A 6278-nucleotide genomic window follows, 5' to 3' on the forward strand; every position below is an offset into this window, starting at 1 on the left:
AGACTACCAGAAAGATGTTTACCTGTATTTTATTGACTATGCAAAGGCATTCAACTATGTGGATCATAACAAATTACGGATAACATTGTGAAGAATGAGAATTCCAATACACTTAATTGTGCTCATGCAGAACCTGTACATAGACCAAGAGGCAGTCGTTCGAATAGGACAAGGGGATACTGAGTGGTTTAAAATCAGAAAAGGTGTGCATCAAGGTTGTATTCTTTCATCTTACTTACTCAATATGTATGCTTAGCAAATAATCTGAGAAGACAGACTATATGAAGAAGAATGAAGCATCAGGATTGGAGGAAGACTCATTAACAACCTGTGATATGCAGATGACACAACCTTGCTTGTTGAAAGCAATGAAGACTTGAAACACTTACTGATGAAGATCAAAGACTACAGTCTTCAGTGTAGATTACACCTCAACATAAAGAAAACAAAAATCCTCAGAACTGGACCAGTAAGGAACATCATAATAAATGGAGAAAAGATTGAAGTTGTCAAGGATTTCATTTTACTTGGATCCACAATCAATGTCCATGCAAGCAACAGTCAAGAAATCAAATGACATATTGCATTGGGCAAATCTGCTCCAAAAGACTTCTTTCAAGTGTTAAAATGCAAAGATATCACTTTGAGGACTAAGGTGCGCCTGACCCAAACCATGGTATTTTCGTTTGCCTCATATGCATGTGAAAGCTGGACAGTGATTAAGGAAGACCAAAGTAGTATTGATGCTTTTGAATTATGGTGTTGGTGAAGAATATTGAATATACTGTAGACTGCCAGAAGAACAAACAAATCTGCCTTGGAAGAAGTACAGCCAGAATGCTCCTTAGCTGCGAGAATGGCGAGACTTCATCTCACATACTCTGGACATATTAGGAGGGACCAGTCCCTGGAGAAGTATATCATTCTTGGTAAAGCAGAGGGTCAGTGAAAGAGAGGAAGATCCTCACTGAGACGATTTGACACAATGGCTACAACAATGGGCTCAAATGAAGCAAAGATTGTGAGGATGGCACAGGACCAGGCAGTGCTTCGTTCTGTGGTACGAGTCAGAACCAACTCAATAGCACCTAACCGACACAACAGCAACAGGGTCTCTAACAAGTCCAAATAAATAAACTACTGTTTCAGATTAAGATGAGTGCCATGGATTGAACTGTGTCCCCCAAAAATGTCTGTCAACTTGACTAGGTCATGATTCCTACTATTGTATATGATTGTGTAATCTGATGTGATTTCCTTATGTGTTGTAAACATTAGCACTATAATGAGGTTATATGTGATCTCCTTTTGTGTTGTAAACTCTATCACTATGACGAGGTTATACTGATGACGTCTATAAGATTAGATAGTGTCTTAATCCAATCTCTTTTGAGATATAAAAGAGAGAAGCGAGCAGAGACACATGGGAACCTCATACCATCAAGAAAGCAGTGCCAGGAGCAGAACTCGTCCTTTGGACCTGAGGTTCCTACGCAGAGAAGCTCCCAGACCAAGGGAAGACTGATGCATCACAGGACCTTCCTCCAGAGCCGACAGAGACAGAGGGACATTTCCTGGAGCTGATGCCCTGAATTTGGACTTGTAACCTACTGGACTGTGAGAGAATAAACTTCTCTTTGTTAAAAACCATCCACTTGTGGTATTTCTGTTAGAGCAGCACTAGATGACTGAGACAATGAGCTACGCAGCAGTCATGATTCCTGCTGTTTTGTTAGTTCTGGCGGCAGATAGCTTCTAATGTAAGGCCAGGCTCAGAGGGTGACAGACTCTATTGCCAGAGGTTTCTGTAAGTGATTGTTGGTTTTGCTTGTCCAGGTTGCCTTTCCCCTTTTCTGGTAGCAGTGCCCAGATCCCCCTTGGGGAAAGGACCCACCTCTTCCATTGTGAGCAGTCTTGTACAGAAAGTCAGCAAAGATGCCATGACCTCCTCAGGCAGAGAGGTGGTGAGCAGTGACCCAGTCAGGCCAATCTAAGCTTCTCTCCCAAAAAAACAAAAAAAAAAAAAACAAACTTGTTGCCGTCGAGCAGATTCTGACTCATAGTGACCCTATAGGTCAGAGTAGAACTGCTGCATAGAGTTTCCAAGGAGCACCTGGTAGATTCAAACTGCTGAACTTCTGGTTAGCAGCTATAGCTCTTAACCACTACACCACCAGGGTTTCCAAACCAGGAGACATAATTGGAGTTCAACTATCTACATGGTGAGGTGAGGACCCTCTCCGTTTCTCCTCTGTCTTCCCAAAGGATGCTCTAGCTTCCAAAAATCCAAACACGTTGCCGTCAAGTTGATTCCTACTCACAGTGACCATATAGGACCGAGCAGAACTGCCTCATAGGGTTCCCAAGGCTGTAATCTTTACGGAAGCAGATTGCCGTATCTTTCTCCTGCGGAGCAGCTGTTGGGTTCGAACAAGCGCTTACATACTGCACCACCAGGGTCCTGGTTTACTAGTTCTTTTTTCAATTCTATGACCCTATCATATTTGCCTCCCCTAAATTCATTTTCATTTCCTTGCTTAATCTAGCTAGAACACTAAGAGATATGGAAAATTTCCTATTGTGTTAAGGACAGGGCCAACTGTTGTCATAGAAGGAGGAGGTGATTGACACTACTGGATTTTGAAAGAATTCATAGGGCTTCCTGCCAACTATTTTCCACTTTGGACTACTTTGATTTCTAATGCTCCCATTAGAGTCACTGAGAATGGTAGAATCATAGTTATTAGCACTATAAGGGGCCTTGTAAATACATCATCCCTTTAATTGTACCTCTATACTTGGAAGCGCAGAGATAATATTTACTTTTCTAAGGTCACAGAGCTGGTACATAGAAAGGAGAGATCGAGAATCTAGGTCTTGTGATCATAAATCTGATTCTTTTTATACTAACAAATAGCTACCTCTCTAGAAAACATACATATATAGAACCAGTGAGCATTTCCCCAGCTGACTCTTTAGTTGGCACAGTTGAAACATCAGATCTCTGGATTTTGGCAGAGACAGAGGGGCCATGAACTGCCTGAAATGATACACACTGTGTGTGTGTGCATATGCATGTGTGTGTGCATGCATGTGTGAGCTTGTACATATACATTCCTGCTTTTCAAAGACCAGGCTCTTTTGCTTTTAGTAGATTATCAGAACGTCCTCTGAATCAAAACTATTAAGGACCACCGCCTGCAGGGTAACAAGACAAATTCTGATCCCCTGCCGAGTACTAAACATAAAGTTCTTTCACATTTCATGAGGTCTCTGTTTCTGATCTTGGCCCTCATGGGTATCTGTCTGCATTTACATCTAGAGAAGTTATGCTCAAATATTTTAAAATACTATACAATACCCTCTTTTTATTCCACTTAAAGTTTTTCTTCAATTCAAGGCAATATCGTTCAATACCTAATAAGACAACCTATCCATCTTTCCCCCACAATCCCCTATCTGAGATCATTCTAATCCACTTGGAGCATATGCTTTATTTACATTTTTGTGTCTTATTTCTAAGCTCTGTATTCAGGTCAGGGAATATTTTTTACTGAATTTCATAGCATTAAATTAGTGACCAAGACATGCTTAGAAAAAAGCTGATATAAGGCAGGTTATGGGCAATGCTTCATAAAAATATTTTTTAAAAAGGCTGTGGACTATCAAGGGAGAGAGAGGAAAAAGCTTCTGATAGTGGTGTGGGAGTGGGCTTTTCAGATGAGGTCCATGTGTACTGAATCATTAAATGGTTATATGAAAGGATCTTCCAGGCAGATTAAACAGCTAAACAAAAGCAAAGGCAGGATGTTAAAGAGTGAAGGGTGTATTTAGAGAAGAGCGAGAAGACCAGATTGGTTATCGTGAATGACTAAGTGTGTATGAATGATCTGTAGTTGGGCAGGTCACCGAAGTTCTTATTTTTCCTTGAGTAGTTCTAGGAACTTTAAAGATTTATTTGGTTAAGTGTTCAAAATACTTTTGTTTAGGCTCTGTAGGATATATGCATTCTGGAGGTTAGTATGAGGCCATGGTGCTAAAACTTGCTTGTCTTGTATCAAGTGTCCTTTGACCTCCAAGCAAGTCCTTAGGACAATTCCAACTCAATCTCCCATATCTTTCAAAATTAACTCCCTTTCACAAAACCAATATGCAAATAAAATGAAATCTAAAGGCTCGTCTTACTCACAGGTATTGTCAGCCTTGCTTTACATAGGCGTTCTGCGAAAATCTGAAGAATTGATTTCTGTGCACAAGTATTTTCTGAGGGTACAAAAGGGGATCCCAGTTTTAAATACAATAAATAGATCAAGTCACAACCAGGCCAATTCCAGGAAGTTCTGGTGAAGATTTTACAATTTTTTTTCAGAGGGAACTGGCTGTTTTTTTTTTATGAAAATGGCCTAGGACTTCTATTCAGTTGGTCACACACATACAAATATTATAAAAATGAGATTTCAAAGTATTATTCATTTATTGATTTAGCTTTGACTGTTGCTTAATTGATTTATTTGACACATATCAATTAAACATATAAAAGTAACCAAATAGAATTATTAAATGATCATGTAAAGTAATCACAACAGTTACAGTAACAATAATAATAAAGCACTTTCATACCAAAAAAATAGAACTCCAAACCCCAAAATAAGTAGGCAGCTGAAAATCAGTGAAATTTAGACTCCTCATAATATATTTGGCACATATAAGGGACATATAATCATTTGAACAGTATTTAGCCTCTTCAGTAAATTTGAGTCTGCTGTTATGTCTCTGCATGAGAGCAAAATGAAGGCATTTTGGATTTGGTTTCTATGGAAACCTGTACTTTGATTACTGATGGATTTCAAGTGTATCATTTCTAGTCCCACAGGTACAATGGTTGAAGAAAAAATGTTATTAGAAGAAGAGGACTGTAGAATTATCAGGAATATTTCTTCAAATACTTATCTTGTCAAACATAAACATGAGAGATGCTGGAAGACATTCTAATTTATTTTTTAGCTTTAGGCAATAAATATTTGTTGTGTGCCTACTAGGTGTCAAGCACTATTCCAGTGGCTACCATATTGAACAAAAGGGACAAAATTTAATAAAAAGCTCTAGACATAACTTTACTAAGTTTACTAAGAAACTTTGAGTCATATTTATATGATTGGATTTTATTTATATGAATTTTGTTATTTTCTTATCTGTATTCATGGAACTTCTCAAATGAATTCTTGAAAGGCGTTGGTATACTTTGATGAATCTGTGTTTTTTTTTGAAGAAACATTTTTTAAAAGCCATTAAACTTTACTTAAACAAGAGAAAAGCATGAATTTTGATTCTGCTTTCATCCTTGTTTTCCTTATCATTGGTTTCCAGACAAAGGTGATAGGACAACAGTGAAGTCTTTGCAATGTTTTCAACAGAGATGTTTGCAGCGTGACATGTTGAGCTGGGGTTTTTACTAAGGGATGCACTTTTCAAAAAAATACCCTAAAGACTCAGTTACCTGATTTCTAATCACAATAAACTATCTGAATACATAAGATCAAGCCAAGATCACTATTAACACTGGATCTGGTATGAATTGCATAAAATAGCTGAAACAGTCATTAGATATACATTATCTAAAACATACATGTTTACCATAAATTTAAATTCCAACACTACTTTTTTAAAAAGGTGATGTAATAGTCTGTTTTATTTCTCTAAAACACACAAAGCAATATTGATTTGGGCTCCATAGCAATTTTTTTTTAGTGGTGGTTTTCAATTTGGGTTTTATATATATATGTATCTTTACTTAATTCTTGTGTATTCTTTAGATCTCAGTTGAATTGAGACTTTTTTGGGGAAATGTTCCATAAACTCAATGAATGACTAGGCTAAAAATCCTCTTATCTGCACATTGCAACTATCATTTGTAACAATTTTACATTCATCTGTAAGCTTTATGTGTCTGCTTTCTGCACCATATTGAATGAATGAGCTGCTTAGATGAAAGCATTGATCTTTCCTTGCCTTACCCCTGATTAGTAAATAAAGTCATGCTGATATCACAGTGCTTCTCCTATTTCATTTTGCTCACCTCTCCAGCCTATCATTGCAAAACTTTATTTAAGAGCTTTCAAAGATCAAAGTAAAGTCAGCAAGAGTCTTAGGTGTGTATCAAAGAGTTCTTAGCTAAAAGGTGAGATCTATTGCAATGAACTGTTTTAATTATTTTCCCTATTGACCCCTGAGGTTTTTAAGTGCAGGATCTATGTTTGTTTGTTCTTTGCCCCTGCCCT

The sequence above is a fragment of the Trichechus manatus genome, unplaced genomic scaffold, assembly GCF_000243295.1.
Source record: "Trichechus manatus latirostris isolate Lorelei unplaced genomic scaffold, TriManLat1.0 scaffold00002, whole genome shotgun sequence".
In the NCBI taxonomy this organism is placed as follows: Eukaryota; Metazoa; Chordata; class Mammalia; order Sirenia; family Trichechidae; genus Trichechus; species Trichechus manatus.